Here is a 19,989-nt window from a genome sequence, read left to right on the forward strand (position 1 = left end):
AGGAGAGGCTACGGGACCTGAACCTGTTTAGCCTCCACAAGAGAAGGTTAAGGGGGGACCTTGTGGCCTGCTACAAACTGGTCAGGGGGATCAGCAGGTATTGGGGGAGTCCCTGTTCCCCCGTGCGCTGCCAGGAGTGACCAGGAATAACGGTCACAAACTGGCGGAGGGTAAGTTTAGATTAGATATTAGGAGGCGCTACTTCACAGTCAGGGTGGCTAGGGCCTGGAACCAGCTTCCAGGGGAAGTGGTGCAGGCTCCTAGCCTGGGGATTTTTAAAAGGAAGTTAGATGAGCACCTTGCCGGGGTCATCTGACCCCGGTGCTCTTTCCTGCCAAGGCAGGGGGTCGGACTAGATGATCTACCTAGGTCCCTTCCGACTCTAGCTACTATGAAACTATGAAACTATGCCCATTTATGGTGCAATATATGTAATGATTAATGCTATTAATTAATCATGGTCTCCAGAGCTGCCAGTCCAGTACCTTTCACAGCACTAAAATAATGTGCAACACAGACTCTTGTAACAGGAACATTGCAGAGGCAAAACATTATTTTCTTCTTCCTTATTTTTTTCCCCAAGGATGCTTTCACAAGAGACTATCTCCCTGATCGAACATGACTGTCCATGAATTAATACTTAGTTTTACTTCCTTCAGCATATGGTTACTTTGTGAGGGAAAAATCCTTTCAGATTCTCTTCAAATCACAGTTTTAAATCACCAGAAAGCTACTGCAAGAAAAAAAATGATATCAAATATTTGTAGGAGTCTTTCTCTTTGTGTTTTTTTCTCTAGCAGTTACCTTTTCCTGGGCCTGTGCAAACATCATCAGCACTGATGATCAAACTAGCTGGGTGCATCTGAATTCCATGAGAAACAATGAGGGAGAGAGGGCTGGGGGAGGAGGAGAAAAAAAGAAACCCCGAAAAACCACAGCATCAGCCAAGTGAAACAAAAGCAAATTTATTTTGGAAAGAAATTTACAATTTTTTGTAAGTTATTCTGAACAACAGAGAAGAAAAAAACTGTTTATAAAAAAAAAAAAGGAAGTGCTCTTTTGTGGTTAAGGCAACAGAACATTACATCATAGCAAGAGAGGATCAAAATTGCTGCACTGAATCCAAGTTTCTGTGTCTTCCACGAGAGTTAGGATAACCAAAATCCCCAAACCAGAACTTGCCCGCAAGCCAGACTCCCTGTCCCAGAACAGGGCAATAGCACACAGTCAAGGAATCCTGCAAAATCATTATTATTTGGGGCTATGCTCCCACCCAAGGGACCCAATGGCAGGGTGGTAAAGGTCCCTACAGATCCAGAGGTACGAGTTCAGCCTTCTCTTTAGGCAAAGTTGTGATGATGTCTTTTTCTCAGCTGACTCAACTGTAGACGGGCACCTTTCTCATTTGGGCTGGGAAGGTCAAAGGCAGCCACATTGCTGTATAGACTGCAAAATGGGCACCCCTTAACCATAACGACTTGATGGGCTATTTAGGCTATCTGGGTCTTTTGACCCTGACATTCCCCCAAATCAGCTGACATGACTTTGGCACTTCCAGTCTTAACCTGGGCTAAAGTTGGATGCAAACATTTACCTTATTGACCTAACTCCTACCAACCCATTTAGGTGGCAGTGACAGACCTCTGTTTTCTGATAAGATGTGGCACTGACTTTCTGAAGCCATTAACAAATGCTCTTACTGTGTTCATCACTTGTTCTCTCAGATCTCCTAAGAATTAAAATAATTCTCTATTTAAAACCCTAAAAAATATGGTCTTTTGACCCCTTTTTCTGTCTTCCAGACTCAAATAAAAATAAGATGGACTACGCCCTGGAGTCAGTGTTTGTCTCTCTCAAACAGAAAATTAATTTCCAATTCGTTCCCCTGCTGTCTTTCATACACCAACATCCATCCCAGCCATATAGATCTAAACCCCTCACAAGCTGTTCAGTTAGCAACAATGTGTCCCTAGCACTATTAAACTAATAACACCCGATTATCATCAACATGTTTCTTCTTCATGTTAAACCCTGACTCACTGTGACGTATCAGCCCCGGACGTATCCATAGCAGAAGCAGAGAAGCGCACCTAGGAGCTCCGTACCATACCTGGTAATCTGGCCTGTGATGTTTTGCAACTATGGACATGGCATTAAGCAACACAAATGCTGTAATTGCTTTGATCAGATGTGGCGAACCAGAGCGTTATCTCACTCGCACTGGTCTAAGTCAGGACTAACCCCAGTGAAACCAGTTGAGTTACAGCAGCCCAGTGCTGTTAAAACTGGCCTGTTACATTACAGGATTTAATTCCACAAGATGCTGACGTCCATCATTATCCAGGTGCCTTTCTTACGTGCAGAAGCACACCAACAAATGTGCACCTAAACCCCGAATCTTTAATCTGCCCTGCCATTCGCTAGTCATTAGAGCATAAGTGAACTTGGAAGAGGAACCACCTGCCTCCCTAGCCCTGGGAATGAACAGGCCAAGCACTCCAGCACTGCAGGACCGTCCGCATCAACAGAAAGACATCCCAAGCAGTGGTTATTCTTTATGTTGTGCGATGAATTTTGTGACCCAGACTTCGAACACAGCAAGGGCAGGGGGGAGTTAGTATTTGTTCGTGTTGCCATGTTGATCGTTCCTGTTCTCCTGTTGTTTTTGCACAAAAGGCTATTCAGCAGTTTTGTATTCTGTAAGACAGAGTGAGCCTGGTATTTCCATAGTGATACATATTGTAATAATCGCCCTCTGCTTTGTTTCCTCTTCCCAGCCTTAAATAAGCACACAATAAGTGCGGCCACTCCGGGAACATGAGAGGCCTGATTTATCTGACCATCAAAGCCGATGCAGTAAATGGGATACTAGTAAACAGGAACTAAACTCCATATGGAGAGTTTGTGGTTTTCTCCAGCCTCTGTTTGTTATGTCTTACATCCTGTTAATTATAGAAAAAGGGCTGGAAAGTTGGAAATAATCTTTTCTCTAGATTATTTCCAGCTCTCACCAGAGAGAGAAAATGCAGTGTGGATTTGTCTTACCTTGCTTCCTTCAGACAAAGAATATTAAGAAGAATGATTCAGTGGAGATCACTTTTCAAAGGGATTATCACCAGAATGGTTTTCTTTAGTCATCAGGAAACCAAAAGGAAGATCTTGCATCCTATTAGTAATAAGAGGGAAATTTTAGTTGTAGCTTAGCCTTTTAGAGCATGTTTTCAGCTGGGCTTAATTTTTTTTCTGTACTATTTTGCAGATAATGGGCCAAAAGGTTATCCCTGATGTAGTTCCACTGAAGTCAGCTGGCAGCTCTTCTGAGTATAGTTGCCCAAGAGAACTGATGTTGTTTGTTTTAGACACGTGGCTTTGGCAATAGCATGTTTTGCTTTGCATGGTGGGGTCCATGGTTTAGCTTAGGGAAAAGGTACCAATGTCTCAAAAGTTAGCTTTTTAGAGTTGGCAGAAGCAGACATGCCTTAGAGCCGATTCCTCCAGAACAGAGGTTTCCCACTATCACTACTTTACTTCTGAGGGAACAAAAGACATTTAGTCTTTGACTACCAATTAACAGCCTTTAATCTTTAAGACTCAGTTATATTGTCCAGCAAGGTTCAGTCTGAGAGTCCATCATTATAGAATGTAGTTCATACAATGAATGTCTGCAGCCAGTGTGGTATTTGGGGGGTGAGGTCTGTATTTTATGGTATATGTTACTTAAATCTGAACAAAACCCCCGGCAGGCACGTCCAGATGAGCATGAATGTTTGGTTTCCCAGGGACAAGTAGTGGCAGTGTACCTTGGGCCTTAGCTACTTGTTCCTGGGGAATGCCAGTGCCAGGCACACTTTGGCGTGTGGCAAGTTAGGGGAGGCTGCGGCCCACATTGCTATATAGGCTACGAAATGTGTAATACCCAGGAGTTAAAAAAAAAAAAAAAACCCACATGGGGAAAAAAAAAGAGTGGAGCAGCGCACACAGGGACAGTGCACCCTTGCAGCACAGAGAGCATCTAAATGTGCAGTATGTGGTGCCACGCTTGTTTGTGGCACCACATACCACATGGCCGCACTCATCTGGACGCGACCTGAGAGTCTTACTTCTTGATAGAGGCATCTCTAAAAAGGTGATAATGAGCTAAGGGGAGCCATACTCTGATTTATGTACAATCTTAGTTTTTTGTTTCACAAAACCAAAATCGGGGAAGGTTTGAGAAGCATTGCCTCTTGAGGACAGGAAGCAAATCTTTTGTGACAGGAGTGTTTGCTCCTATTTGAAAAAATGGGGATCGGTTTTTCGGGAAAATCACAGGGCTTTTATAAAAACTGTTCGCTTCATTGGGAACACAAGTAAGCCGTGGATGAGTGAGCTTGAAAAATCCCACCTGTGGCTGCATCCTTTTTAATGGCATATCAGCCGAGCTCCTGACAGTTCTACATCCGTTATCCCAATGCGTTGGACTCTTCTTTAATGATAACCAGGTTTTTAATTACACTAGATTCCAATTTTTCTCTCTAGGAAAAATTACTAATACTCTGTATAAAATGATCAAGCACAATTGATGATGAGTAGAAATAGGCTTTTTCATAGCTTTTTTCCCCAGTTTGTTCCACCGCATAAATCATGAGGCATATAATTTGATGATATACAACACCCAGATTGAAAACAGTTGCCACAGTCTGAGCGCCCCAGGTTTTAGTTAGTATGTTAATTTGGTCTCTGTCTTGTCATTTGTTCAGTTCTGAGGTATCACATCACAAGACTCAAAGTACTAGATTATTAAATACATGTATTTGATTTATGTGCAAGAGAATTGCACAGTTATTTTTAAAATATCTGGCCCAAATGAGCGGAAAGCCAAGTATGGTATAATAGTTTCACACTGATGGAATTGAAATGGTCTTCCATTTTGGCAGCACACGCGTACAAGAAGCTATATCCATTTGGAAATCCTGTCACCAAGTGAAATACAGCCATTCAAAAGCATCAAAATGATGCGTTCTGTGAGCTAAAAGGTATGGGGCTGGTGGCCTGGGCCCAAATTTAGCATACACAGGGCATGTATACACAAGATGCTAATTGTACAGTAGCCTAATAATACTGCGCAGTAGTGCGTCACAGCATGAACAGTGCTAATATGCTGCTGCACAGTATTATTAGGCTACTGAGCAGTAGTGTCTCTAAAAAGGTGCTTATAGGCGCTACTGCACTTTCATTTAAACAAGGACTAAATTAAACTTTCCTTTAAACAAGGACTAAATTTAATGCTCAGTAATCACTTCACATTAATGAGCATGTAGATATGCCCACCAACGCTTTCCTCTTTTGAGAAAGGGAATTCAGATACCATGAACTTCATTCTGTGGGAGTTTTTCATGTGAGTCTTTGGAAAGAAAAGAACTGTCCACTCTGTGAGAACATCTGGGGAAAATTTTTTGAAAGCACTCCACTTCTTCTGTTTGCAAACCTTTCACAAAACGTACCACAGGCAGCGTACAATTTAACATATCCAATATGAACCCATGATCCTGCAGTTTAAAACGGAAGTCTCAAATTTTTGCTTGGCCTTTGCTTGCAGGTGTAGACTTTATTTGTGTAAGTGCTATCTTGAAAAGTGAATCCTGATATTCACATGATGCTGTTTAGTAAAAGTAAAAATTTATGCTGATAATCTGGCCTAAAATTTCCCTTCCCAGTGCAGTGAATGCCCATTGTTGTTGAAGCAGGTTCTAGAAATGGTTGGGCTTCAGCGATGCTTTCTTTTTATAGCTCATACATATAAACTTGAGATCCTTTAGGATGAAAATGACTACATTGACTTATATATAATGATTTCACTTTTATTAGGGTCATTATTTGAATTGGAGGCATGCTTCTGTTTTAACAACAGCGCTTTTAAAAAGTGCTCTAAAAATAGCTGTTCTAAGCTGGAAGTGGCATGGACTTTTCTTGCAAAAGCGGGTTGCATTTGAAAACGCTGATTCTTCACAACTGGCCATTTTGGGAGGGCGGTGGGATATGTCAGATACAACAAAGCTTTCAATAAGGAGATCCTTCAGGTCCAGGGTGGATTTTCTGAGAAAATCGGAGGCATCCACAGAGACACCCACACGCACATCCCAGGATAGCCAGCGATTAGGGCTCTCACCCAGAAGGTCCTTGCTCTGCTACATTCGTATCTGGACTCTGAGCCTTAAGTCTCCTAGGGTGTCTTCACGCATGCTCTGGGGGTGGGTGCTTTAATTAGAGCAGCTCTCTGAGCCGCAAGCACCCCCAGCATCTTGTGTATTAAGCGTCCCACGTTTCAAAATGGTGGTGGGGTGCTTTAACTAAAGCTTGTTTGACATTTTGAAGCACGGGGATACTGGATACACGAGATGCAGAGGCTGCTGGAATGCACTCATTGCCATGCTCCAGCGGACTCGGTTAATCAGGTCTGCTCTGCCGCACCGTAATTGCAGCATGTCGGAGCAGCATCCCCACGCATCTGTAGGCACCCCTAGGTGCCAGGCCCATATGAAAGCTTTTATTTCCAGGTTATTGGCTAGTCTGCAGTGGACCACCCTCTGCCCATGCCTTCTAAAGCTGTGCTCTCTCCAGTAGGAGATACTGCCTCCCCTCAGTTTTATATCTGCCTCGCACATGTGTGTGGCAACATTTTGCTTCCCTTAAGTTTGTCAAAAAAATCCAACCCAGACCCTTCTGATTTAAATCACAGCCTTTTCCAACTAGCAAATTTTCAAAACTGGATTCCCTTTTAATCCCTTCTAAATTTCTTTTTTTTTATATATATCTTGTCATGACAAATGAGGTTGCTTCCTGTCAGCTCCAACAATGTGGTGTAAAATTAAAAGAAAAGCTACTTTGCAGTGTAGCAAAATGTTATTAACCCCCCGTCCGAAACCCCCCCACTTTTGTCATTTGTTTTGCTCACAAGTAATTCCAAGTGGCAGTGTGCTGTGAGGTTTTCTGTGAATACATTCACAATTAGAGGCAACCGCACACTTCAGTGACTCAACTGACATGTATTAAAATATTTATGACATGAGTGCTGTGGCTTCCGCTTAGTCAGCCATCTTCAGGAAAGGTAGACCCTCTGCAGCACATACCAGAGTTAGATGCACATTTACAGGAGTGATTTAGGCCTTGTTGGACCTACGGGCAGCCAAGTTTTCACCACTAATGTAACTTAAGGGCACACCCAGATGTGCATGGATGTTTGGTTCCCTGGAGACAACTAGCAGTGGCACACCTTGCTCCACAGCTACTTGTCCCCGGAAAATGCCTGTGCCACATATGCGCTGCATGGCATAGCAAGTTGTCCCGGGTGGGGCCAGCACTGGGCTGGCCCCAGCAGCCTTACCTGGGGGCCTGGGGGCCTCCCAGGGCTGCGATTCTGGCGGCGGAGCGTGGTTCCAGGCAGCCCAGCTCCACACTTCAGCAGTGCCTGCTGCCAAGGTGTGCACTGTACCAAGTATTTTTGTCCCTTTTTTTACCTCTGGGTAAAAACCGTGGGGGGAAAAACTGGCACAACGCACACTCGGGCAGCATGCCCTTGCAGCGTGGAGAATACCGGACTGTGCGGTTCGTGGCACTACAAATGTGTTTGCGACACCATGTGCTGCCTGACCACACTCACTTGGACATGCCCTGAGTGACTTAAATTCAGCCTCTGGTGCTGTCTTTGCTGAGCTGAACATTTTGGTGCTCATCCGTTGCTGGACCCTGTTTGGGATTCCAACCTCGGTGTTCCTGTGCCTCCAGGACCAGCGTGGAAGGGGTGAGTGGAGCGTGCGTGACATCCCGACAGTGCTGCCACAAAATATAAAGTGGCTGCCACTCTCACAATTCACCCATAAATAGACAGAATTTTGTGACGATTTCTTGGTGGAGTTTCTTGAGTATTTAACTGCATGAAAATAGCACATTCGGGGCCCGTTAAGCTGGAGGTTATCCTAGAAGTGCCTACCCACTCCATGGCTGTATGAAAAGGCAATGCTGGCAGACTTCTGAAAAAAAGTGCAAATAACCTGCCTTTACTGTGATGTAGGGAGACATTTGATTACCTCCCACCAAGCTGTGTCTAAGTTGTTAATGATTTTTATCCTTACGAGCATTCAGTTTCCTGTCCTTGCTTACAACCACATCCGCTCTAACTTTTCCAGATGATATGACAGCTCTGTCGTGCTTTCTTGCATGTTTGTTTTCCCGCTAATAATGAGACCACTTGCAAAGATGATCGTTGTGGAAGTGAGGTGAAGGCAATGCCGGACAAAAGTGTGATACAGCCACACAAGCTGCAGCGAGGGGATTGCTGGTGAAAAAAAAGATGTTTGTAGCATGAAAACTCGCAGATACCTCACTGTTACAACAGAGATGGTCCGTGGGCCATGTGGAAGTGAGGTTGAGACCCACCATCTTGTTAGCATACGCCCAAGTACCAATATGCTAATGAGACCCTGGCCTACTATTATCTCATTAGTGAGACTGAATAGTTGTTTTGTTTTACCTTAACCCAATTGCAATATGGAATAATTCAGGCTGTTGAGACAAGGGTTTCTGATGTCAAGGGCCATCTTGCTGAAATACTGTGACATCCTTTTTGACAGCAGTAATATTTCACTCCAGTAATGTTGCTCATAAAATACTTTCCATCCCTCTTTCATACTTTGCTATTAATCAGAAGCAGATTTGTACTGTTTAAAAATTGCAGTTGTTTAAGATGGGAAATGTATTCCTCTGATCATTGGTCCAGTTATAATTAGGAGGGGAGGTGGTTTGTATCTTGCAATGCTAAACTTAACGCCACGCAAACATATGAAACATAAGAAAATATGAAATCAGGCAAAGTTCATTGCAGATCCTGAAACTGAGACACAGTCTGTGGTGGTCTCCAGTGAGCCTCAGGCCTGATTGTTCAGGAAAAGCCTCGTGTGAACTTTGTCTGTTCGCCACAGAGAATTTTGAGGGGGTTAGAAATTGGCCTCAACCATGGAGATGTTAGGCCAGTTTCAAACCCTGCTTCTGTTACTGATTAGAAAATGGAAAGGGGCCAGAAAATGCTGTACTAGGTCAGCAGAGAGCCCCCTATGGGCACACAAGGCACAGACAGAAGTGACAATTTTCACCTGATCTGGCTCCTGAAAGCTCTCTACAGTCGTGACCAAACCGAAGTGCACAACTGCAGAGCATTTTCAAAGGGCCCAATCCTGCAAAAATTTGAACCCACGTTGCATGGGGTTCGGGTGAAGACCCTTCAAAACAGAGTGCTTTCAGTAACAGAGCAAATCCCAAAGCGGGGAGGATCCAGTCCACCCACCCCACCCTACAGTGCTGGCGGCTGGGCAACCCCAAACTGAGCTGTCTCCCATACCTTCCCCCCTCCCATTCTGAAAAAAGCACGGGGGCTGGGGGGCGGGAGAGGTGTTGCTAGGGGAAGAGCAGCTGCAGGCTGACAGCCACCCAAAACAGCAGCTGGATTTCCCAGCCCCTGGGACCCAGCAGTGAACTTTTGCTGAGTCCGGGTGATCGTTGTAACTAATGGCGTTTTCTAAAAAGTGCCACGAGTTACAATGGGGAGCTGCCCTTCTGTCTGTGCCTAAGTTGCATGCACTGTGCCTACGCCCCACTAACATAGAGTACAGTTTGGACACTGTCAGTGGGTGAAGTTGTGGCTCTTGTCAGGGCTGGGACCAGCTCCACAAATTAGGGAAGTGGAACTGGGTCCTTGTCTTCTCTCCCTTTCCCTCCCCCATCAAAACCCTCATGCACATTCTCTCCCCACCAAATATCAGTCAGGTACAGAAGAGAATCAAACCGGCGTTTCTCCATCGTTCTGGTGTTTGTCAGTGAAAAGTATTCATTACTCTCTGAACAGTGGTATGCTTCACTGGCATGCTGAAGACCTAAACATGGGTAGCATTAATACAAACACTGATGCAGTCTCATTATAACTATTTTCTCTACATGCCTAGCATTTTTCGAGGATGATGTTGGAATAGCGAGGCTGCCATCTGGTATCTTCAGCAGTCTCCAGTATTGAAGAGAGATGTCCACAGACAGCAACATTTTCCTAAGGGAATACATTCACTCAGCTGGATCTCCAGTGACATCTCAAGAAAAAGCTTCTGCTCTAAGCACATATTATGCAGACTTTGCTACAAAAGGCTGTTTCTTGAAATTGTCCTTGGATATTTTAATGCCCTGGGGTAAGCCACAGTATTACTGACCAACTTGACCTCAAAGAATCCATCCAAGGTTTTACACCAAGTCCAGGCCTTCGAGAGGCAGGTCAGGGCTGCATTCAGGGGTAGCATTGACCTGACCTGTGAAGCTGAGAATTTTGGATTCTGTAAGAAACCTCAGTGCTTTGAATAAATCCTAGCGAGAGGGGGCAGGACGGGCATCTGTAAGTAACTCCTTCTGTAAGGTCTCTAGTATTCTGTCACTGGAGAGGACCTAGTTGGAAGAAGACAACTCTATGTGTTATATAAATACAGATTCATAGATGGTAAGGCTGGAGGGGACCTCAGCAGATCATCAGGTCCAGCCCCCTGCATCAAGCAGGAAAGAGAGCTGGGGGTCTTGTGACTCCAGCAAGGTGACTGTCTATAGTATAAATAAAGAAGCAGTTTGAGAGGCATGTACTGCTCCGGCTGGTTTCTGTAATGCTGTAACAGCTAACCACAGCAAATCATGAGTTACAGTAATCCTGTCTTGAAATCATAAAAGCAAGGATAATCCATTCAAGATCAGGGTGAAGTGGGCACAGGAAGGGAAGCAGCCTACTGATATCCCGGCCTCTGATGATAAAAGGACGTCGTAACTACATTTTTATATGCTATTTAGGGGATAAAGTGAAGTCGAGCCTGACTCCTACATTTTTTACCACCTAAGCAGGAATCATCTGATTCCCATCAGAGGAAATTGAAGGTACTTAAAGGATTTCAGGCACTATTTAGTAGCCCAAGGCAATCTCTCCATTTGGCTTGGGCACACTTCTCAGATATTCAGGATGGGGCTGGTGCTCGGTGTGCCAAGGTGAGGGAAGGCTGGATTCCTGCATGTGAAGACACAGAGCGGAGTTACTGGTCTGTACAGTGCTTCCTTCTCCCTCTTGGTTTTACCTCTCTGTTTCCCAGGCATTAGTCTTAGCCAGGTACTGACTGCAGCTAAGAACTGAGAAATGGGGAGAGGCTGTCACTTCAGTTTGATACAAAGGATCTGTTGAACAAGGCACAGCCTTTGAGCACATCTAAAGCAGTGTAAAATATTGACCTTAGGAAAGGGGATGCAACATGGGTCTAAATAAAAAGCCCTCAGGAAGTACATGTTTCATAAGGGGACTTTCAGTTTCAGCTAATATCTGTAAAGCACACTGCCACCCTTGGATGAAAGACTGTATAAATTCAGGGTCTAGCCTGAAATTTGCTTTGGATGTGAAAACGGTAGTTGAATTGACAGAGCCCCTAAATGCCGCAGCTTCCTTATCTTACGGTAAGAGCTGTAAAATATAGAACTAACATTATGCAACATAAAGTGTTGGCAAACCACCGAAACATCATCCTATTTCAGTTGCAGGATAGTGACATGGTAATAAGCTCAGACTTGTTCAGCGTCAAGCACTTTTAGCATGATGTATTAGGAAATCCCTTCCCACCAACCAAATGTTCTGCTTCTGCACTGAACGTTAGACCTTGACAGGTAAGGACTCGAGTCTAACTTTGCCCCCACCAGCATCTCAAAATATGGTGAGCTCATACAGCAATGTCTGTAATGAAGGAGCAAACCCTGAGTAAAAGAAAGGTTGGAATAGTTTGCTAGGGGTTAAAAAAGGTAATATTTCAAATGCAGCTTCCATAATTATGTTATATTCCACAATTAAAAGGTCATGCAGGACATATATGGATAATTTGTGGTTTGGGATGAAACTCCTCATTATTAATGGAACTAATCTCCATTTGGAAGAGGTTACAATACATATTTGTTTTGCTTCGCATTGCTTTGCTTTGCTGTTGGTGGAAGGCTATAATTAAGGTTATATCATTAAGGCTCTGATGTAGTGGGCGAAGAAGTTCAGAATAACATAACCAGTAGTTTGGAATGATGGTGCCATTTAGTAAATATTTCATATAACTTTAACTTTTCATTGCCTGGGATGTCCAAACTCCCTCACAAGTGTCATTCACCTGAAAGATGCAACTAAAATAGTTCATTGGGTGCATCTACATGTGTGCTTTACTGCAGAGTTGACTAATTAGCGCCACAGTAAAGTGTCACAGTCTACATGTGTGTGGGTATTAGGGTGTAGGAAATTAATTAACTCTGCCGTAAGATGGTACCGTCCGGGAAAATACTATCCACTGACATGCAGCACAAGTGCTATCCACTATCCTGCAACACTTCTGTAGACTGGGACAGAGGCTGGCTAGGGCATAAGGATGCTACGGTGTGAGAGCTGCCTGCTGGCTAGCCCTACACCATAGCACCCTTGTGCCCAAGCCAGCCCCTCTGCCACCCAACACCTCCACCGGGAGCCTGGGGCTGACCCCACAGGGTCCCCTGCCAGCCTGGGGCTGCTCTGCCCTGGCTTAAATTCCTGTAGTCCTGGGTGCACATATAAATGCTGTGTCCAGGAGCAGTTTTTTCCAGTGCAAATCGCACCAGAGTTAATTGCTCTGAGTTAATTGCCCATGTACGTGCACCCAGTATCAACAAAAGTGATTTTTTTTAACATTCTTGTTTATGCAATGCCTCTTTTCAGATAAAAAATTAATATTGTGGCCAAATGATCTATGTAAATGAATGGTTGAACTTGTAATGAGATACAGCAAACAATATTTTCAGATTTTTCCCCCCTTTTTTTCAGCAAGACTGTTTCATGGACTTGTTCTTCACTTTTTACATCTACATTGCTCTTGCCAACAAAAGCCCATATTCAAAATCGCTTGCAAGATGCAAGCATTAACTTTAGAGTTGCCATGAATAAAACGATTGGACACCGATGATAGCACTCTCTATCTTCCAAGTGCTTGGCGACTTAGAGCCCCAGTTAAAGCATCCCAGACACTACTGTGTAGAGGCCAGCTAGCTTTGCTGGACTCTGTGTAGGCAGAAGGTTGTGCCTGGCTGGCTTTCACTGTGGGAATATTGTTAATATACCACTTCACCCATTGATAGGCTGCAATTCATTATCTTCTGACTTCATCTTCTGCCCTCTAATGCAAGGTCTGCATTATGCAAAAGAGATTTTTAAGCCTTCTGCTCCTGCTGCTTGATACCATATTTTGACTGCCTATAACATTTGACGTCCAGAAGTACTTTTCTTCTTGGACGCCTTTTATCCTTCGTAGCAGAGAGCATATGCTGTTCCTAAACACTGAGTACCTAATGGGAAATCTTTGACACAGATTTGGGATAGGAATTGATACATCCAAGTTATTTCAAACTATCTTTTATACAAGGGCCATGAAGCCATTCAAACCACCCTCCGAACAGTGTTGCCCAATTCTAATTGTAACCCTGTTGCTTCCTCAAAAATGTAATAGGAGTCCAGGAGCAACTTTGTTGAACTATACGATGGGTCAACAGTGTTTCATAGGTTGAAAGGTCGCGCTGAAACCCCATCTGTTTTAGTTCTCATATGGAACCATGAAAGTACTTTAAACTTGAGATGTTCTGTAGCATTCCTAAATTATCGGTAATGTGTAGTGACACCAAGAACTGCGGTCTAGAAATGCCATGTTTCTCTCTCTGTTTTGATCTAAATGGGTGAAGCATCAGGTTTAGGAAGTAATTCAAATCAGCTGGACACAGGTCAGTGGCTGTATGCAGAAGGGAAGTATATGGCAGTTGCCTCTGGCCTATAAAAAGCCTGTCCTACTGAGAGCTGGCTCCAGGGCTTATTAAATACCAGCCATTTTTGACTAGTAAAAGACCAAACAAAAAGTGTTTTTTTTTCCCCTTTGATGATTAAATTCAGTCTGAAGTGAGGGGTATCATTTATACAAACACTAACTTTTATGCATGTGCTGTCCTAAAAGATTAGCACATCTGCTTGTGTATTTTTAAAGGCTATGTTTTTGGTGGTAGCAAATCTACCACGTACCCTGAGTGAACAGCCAGGAGTCCAGAGTGTGCAGAATAGGCCACACTAAACCCATCAGCATCTTAGAGTCTGCCTCATCCCGTGCTCAGCTTAGCCTGAGTTCCCATGGCTGTCATCGCACTTCATGGTCAAGATCTGAAGCTGTCTTGGGGGTATAAACTTGATTTCCATGTGTGCCTTAGAGCCCTGTTTTATATCAACTACTCTGGGGAGCTAGCAAATAAATGAACAAACTCGCTTAAAAATTGAGCTGTGCTCTGACATTTATTTCACTTCTCTGGATGACGGTAACCTAGTTGCAATTATTCCCATTCATGTTTGATCTGCTGGGGTCCATTGTACTTTCTGGTGCGCAAGCAATGATGGTTGACTGATGCAAAGCTGCATTCTCCCTCTCCCTGCTTTGAAATGTTAGTGCGGAGGCAGGCTCAGGCCAGGGGAGGCAGAATTGTTTTTGCTGAATAGCAGGGGGAGAATACAGGAGCTTCATTTGACAATAATCTGTGGTTTTCCTTGAGGGAATTATTGTGCTTGGGAAGGCTTAGCGCTACTAAGGGTTATGTTAAGAAGTCTGGCAGAACTCCCCCCGAGGACAGAGGAAGGCCGCATTGATTCCAGATTCAGTCTTGGATACAGTGACTGCTGTACCTTTAAAAATGGGTCTTGTCACCACATAGCCCTGCATCCAGGCGTGAGTGCAAAAGGTGCAATTGTAACCTGTCTCCTTCCTTGCCGAAGGGGCTCATGCTGCCACTGGCGCCAACCCTTGATACCTCGCAATCCAAGAGCCCACGCACCACTTGTTTCTATAAATCACAAGAACAGGGAGCAGAAGGGCTAGAAGAGCTCCAGGCCCAGGTGCTTTTACTTGGATATACCTGCCGCAGGGCAGGCTCAGAGCCAGACAGTACCTTCAAGACCATCGCAAAGCAGTTTGTCAGGGTCCCCCATCCCATTACTCAGCTTTGTTATTAGGACACAACCACAAGGGTTGCTATTATTGATGGCTAATGAGCAGACAGCAATGCCCTTGATGACTTCTTTATGTCACCTTTGACCTTTCAGCTGTATCCTCCCCTCCACTTGTCTACAACAGAGATGAGAATTACACTCCTTGCTCTAGACGGCGGTGTGATAATTGAGCAGAGTCACGCTAGCTGAACGGAGACAAATGTGCAACTGATTATGAGGTTTTCTTCTAAATTAATTGTCAGAGGCAAAGAGATGTTTGATGTTTAATGTCTTTTTTTTATTCTTGTTAAGATTGCATAGATTTCATAGACATTTGGGCTGGGAGGGATCCTGGAGGATCATCGAGTCCAGCCCCACACCCCAGGGGCAGGAAGTCAGCTGGGGTCATAGGATCCCAGCAAGATAAGCATCCAAATGTGTCTTGAAGGCATTCAGAGTGGGTGCTTGAACCGCCTCCGGTGGCAGGCTATTCCAGACCTTGAGGGCTCGGACAGTGAAGAAGTTCTTCCTTATGTCCAGCCTGAATCAGTCACGGTGGAGTTTGTGACCATTCAACTTTGTCATCCCTTGGGGCGCTCTGGTGAACCCCCACATCCTGGTGGTCACCCCGATAAACTTATAGGTGGCCACCAGATCACCCCTGAGCCTGAGCTTTTCCAGGCTGAAGAGCCCCATGGCGCTCAGCCTGTCGTCGTAAGGTCTGTTTTCCTGACCTCTGATCATGCGCGTGGCTCTGCTCTGCACCCTCTCAAGCTTCTCCACACCCCTTTTGAATTGTGGAGCCCAAAACTGGATGCACTACTCCCACTGTGGCCTCACCAAGGCCAATTACAAGGGGAGACAGTGACTCAATTCGTTGATTCAGATCATTGTTCCTGATTCGATTCGGCTGAATCTAAAGATTCGATGCTGATTTGGAGAAATAGCTGTAAAAGCTATTTCAGACACAAAAATAGCTTTAAAAGTTTTTTCTACATACCTCGAAGTACCAGTGCAGCTCGTGATTGCTATGATGCTGGGGCGCATGGAGCATCTCACGGGGTGCCGGGGGGGGGCGAGGGGCGCATGCTCAGCAGGGAACCCAGAAGTGGACCAGAAGTACTTCCAGTCCACTTCCAGGTCTGCTGGGGAGTGTGCTGGGGGCCCCCTGCACCCCCCAGCTCAGTGTTTGGTCACAAGGGAACCCTGGGTGCCCCCCCAGACTCAGGAGGCACCAGTCACTGAGCTGGGGGGAGGAGAGTGGGGGGGGCCTAGTGCGCTCCCCAGCGGACCCAGAAGTGGACTGGGAAGTGCTTCTTGGCCACTTCTGGGTCTGCTCCCGAGCACGTTGAGTACCTCCCCCCCACCCGTGCTCCTGTGGGATGCTCCACGCGCCCCAGCATCGCAGCACTCATGAGCCACCTGGTACCTAGAGGTATGTAGAAAAAACATTTAAAGCTGTGTCTATGTCCAAATCTCTGAATCTCTCCAAATCTCTCTAAATCAATTTGGAGGGTTCTGATTTGATTCGGAGAGATTAAAGGGTCCTCTGATTCGATTCAGCCACTGACTTGAGCTAAATCAAATTGGAGATCGAAGCTTTGCATAGCCCTAGTAAATACTAGGGCATAACACCATTTGCCATAACTTTTTAAAAGCTTCTTTGCAATGGAAGTGTTTGAAGCTTGGCCTCAGCTCTGTGGTGAATATTTTTTTAAGAGTCTTTAGTAAAATTCCTTCAACAGCCATTGAATATTCACAGAAATGTGGGGAGAGCGGGGGGAGGAAGAAGCAATGTTTTCAGTTCTCCAAGGTGCTGGGGAGTATCTGTGGACTGTTGCGTGTGTTGGGAAAAGCTGAAAATTATACCGTAGTCAATGAGGGAGTCAGTGGCAAGATTTAATCCTCAGCATTTAACTGAGGAAGGTTTGCTCTAGAAGAGGACCATAACTGATAGCTCTATTAACAAGTGGAGCCTACACTAGTAACTTCAGGTGCCTGTACACGTGCCAGGAGGCTCTTCCAGCATGCTGTGGTTAGTGTGCTCCAGCAAGCCTCTGCATCTCATGTATCAGTGTCCCCGCGCTTCAAAATGGCTTGTTCAACAAGCTTTAGATAAGGCGCCCCTGCCACCATTTGAAACACAGGGACGCGGACATGTGAGATGCTGCAGGCACTTTAATGAGAGTGGCTCTTGGAGTGGCCCCCAGCCAGAGCACATGTAAAAGTGCCCTTGGAGATTACAATAGAGTAAAAGCAAGTGAAGCAACCCATAATGGATTTTGGATTACCAATAATTTGTTTAAGATGAACATTCGGCTCTACTTTGTTTAGTTTTTAGCAGCTGTCTGGAAGCCACATTTGGATCACAGAAATAACAAGAACCAGACTTCAGTTTCTGCATCTCCCTGATCCCATTTGTCCAGAGAGTCTCAACAGAAAGAGGGATTGAAGTTGTAGACTCCACCTATGGGTAAATACTTGCTTCCTTTTTTTTTAAGCATGGCCAATTCAATTTGTAGCAAGCCTTTTGTAGAAAGAAGCATTTAAGCACATAATTAATACTTCTAATGCATGATGTCACATATAATCATTGGATATTTGCTATTCATTCACTTTGTTACCCACTATTATCATATGCATCATGATGATCCTTTTGGCTGTTCTTGTTGATGTAAGACCTGTGTCCAATCGTTGAATTTCCATGCAGGTCAGAATTGCTGTATCATTATTTTCACTGGCTACTCACCATCTTCACTGTGGCATTAATAATATAAAATATAGATAGCCATCTGGTTATTTCCATGTACATCTATTGTGACTGCAGACAGAATAGCAATAATTGTGTGTCCATTCTGCATGCATTTTTGCTAACTAATTAATAAGGCAGAGTTACAGAATCTAAGATTTGCACAGAAACCATGGGATAGACTCTGAGACAGCTTTTCAAAGGGACTTCCTCCAGGCCTATAAATGTGTCTCCACAATTTTTCATGTGCAGTTAATTATGTCTATTGTATGCATGAATGTTAGTCGTATATAGGCAGCTAGACAGCCATCTGTTTGGTTCACATGCACAAGTGCTGTTTGAGGCTTTGGGATGTATAAATAAACCCATACAGTTTTTGCCTGACTGGGCTTTCCTGTGTCTCGGGCATTTCCCAGACAAAGTAGTGTCAGGATCCTTGACTATTAGAGATGGGACCTTAGGCACAGTGGATCTGAACTGCTAGAAAACTCTGGGTGTTTTGATCTGTAGTTTTGATTCAGATTTGCGCCTGAGGAAAGCAAAGAACAGTAATGAAAAAAAAAAGAACGAACTCACCGTTGAAAAGTCGGGTGTGGTTTGATTTCAGTTATGAGGAAGGTTCGAGTTGGTCTTGCTTTACCCAACGCAACTCATCCCTTCTTTGTTTAAAGTAAATTTAGCTTCCCTGAGACATGTCAAGTTGGACATGTAAAGGCATTAGTCACTTTTCAAAATCTTACCCAATTACCATTTTGTGTCTCAGTGTCATCATCAACATAGCTCGGGAATTAGACTCAGTCACTTCCCTAAGTAGTCATCTGAGGGGGGTTTTGTTTGGTTTGGTTTTGGGGGGGTTTTTCTGGAAGCTTTTGACTTTAACTAAAGGGAAATGTTACAAAGGCAGTTTTATTCAATGGGGATTATTGGCATGTGAACATGAGCAATGGCTTTGAGAAAAGCACAGTGGAAAAACTCTGGTCTTTGTTTCCCTAAAGTGACACTGAAAACACATTAGAAGTTCTAATAAGATCAAGCAGATTACAGGTCTGGCTGCCCATCAGTAAAACTAAAGGCATGTGTGTGTTAACAGTCCTCTGGATTTGGCAGCAATAGTGCAGTTAGGCATTTGAATAGTAAGGGCTCATGGTTATGTGAACGAATTAATTTATTTTCATTCAAATGTAAATGAATTCCTGGTTATGCATAATTAGATAGTGGTCTGTCTGGCCCATCGCTAGTGACTTTTATCATATGTGACTTATGTTTGATGTTTTGCTAACATCCCCACATCTACAGGAAAAATCTCAGATTCCATTTTAAAAAAAGGACTTTTCCAGACATCGTGGCTGAAGAGGACAAACTTAAGGAGCTGACATTAGTATATGGTGTATCACAAGCTTCAAAAAAGTTAAAGGCAAATTTATTATTAAAAAAAAAATCTTAATATTCTTGCAAGAGCCTCACGATTTTGGGGTGCTTGACTCTTGTTCTGAATGTTGCTGGTTGGGTTTCCAAAGGCCTCCCTCCTTGGGCCTTACCTTAGACCTGGCACACATGTTCATTTCCAAGGAAGCTTTACCTGTATCAAAAGCAAGGTTGCTACAGGGCCATCCTTTCAAGTTCAACAAGGGCAAATATGAGAAATAGATTTTACATTAATAATATGTTCTGCAGTTTTTATTTTTTTATTTGATTTATATGCCATCCTTCCCCACAAAGGCTCAGGGTGGCTTACATTAAGCGATGGGGCCTTATTACACTGTTAGCCATACAAATGTTGATTGGTGTTCGTGCTAGCTCAAGTTTGGAGCAGGCATGAAGGGTTAGCCTGCCTACCCAACCCCCCAGCTGCCACTGCTGGGCTCCTGCTCTTCTTTGGGCTGAGTCGGGCCCAGAGAGTAGCCGTGTTGGTGGCCAGGCGGGGAGGTTAATCCTTCCCTGCCTGCTCCCCTGGGACACAGAGCGCGGGCAGCCACAAGTAAGCAGGGGGAAGGGAGGGGCGAGCAATGATTTGGGGTGCTAGGGTGGGCAGGGGGGACCCAATCCAGGCCCGTGGGGAAGGGGCTTGGGTGGGGTGTTTACACTAAGTTGTGGCCTAGAGTGGCTGCACCTTAGTGTAACACAAGCTGGGGAACATGACTCAGAGATCTGTGGCTTTCCCTGGAGTGGTACAATTTTAAGC

General features: G+C 44.4%; 1 protein-coding gene across 1 annotated transcript in view; it reads left to right on the plus strand.

The window, feature by feature from the left end:
• SPO11 (SPO11 initiator of meiotic double strand breaks) overlaps positions 1–19,989 on the plus strand; it is a 218,359-nt gene that overhangs the window by 58,398 nt on the left and 139,972 nt on the right. Inside the window, exon 2 of the mRNA XM_090020607.1 lies at positions 17,393–17,531. The gene's annotated coding sequence lies outside the window, so the exon portion shown is untranslated. The remainder of the gene's footprint in view (positions 1–17,392; positions 17,532–19,989) is intronic.

The sequence above is a fragment of the Crocodylus siamensis genome, chromosome 10 (assembly GCF_052110815.1).
Source record: "Crocodylus siamensis isolate JL-2025a chromosome 10, ASM5211081v1, whole genome shotgun sequence".
NCBI lineage: Eukaryota > Metazoa > Chordata > Crocodylia > Crocodylidae > Crocodylus > Crocodylus siamensis.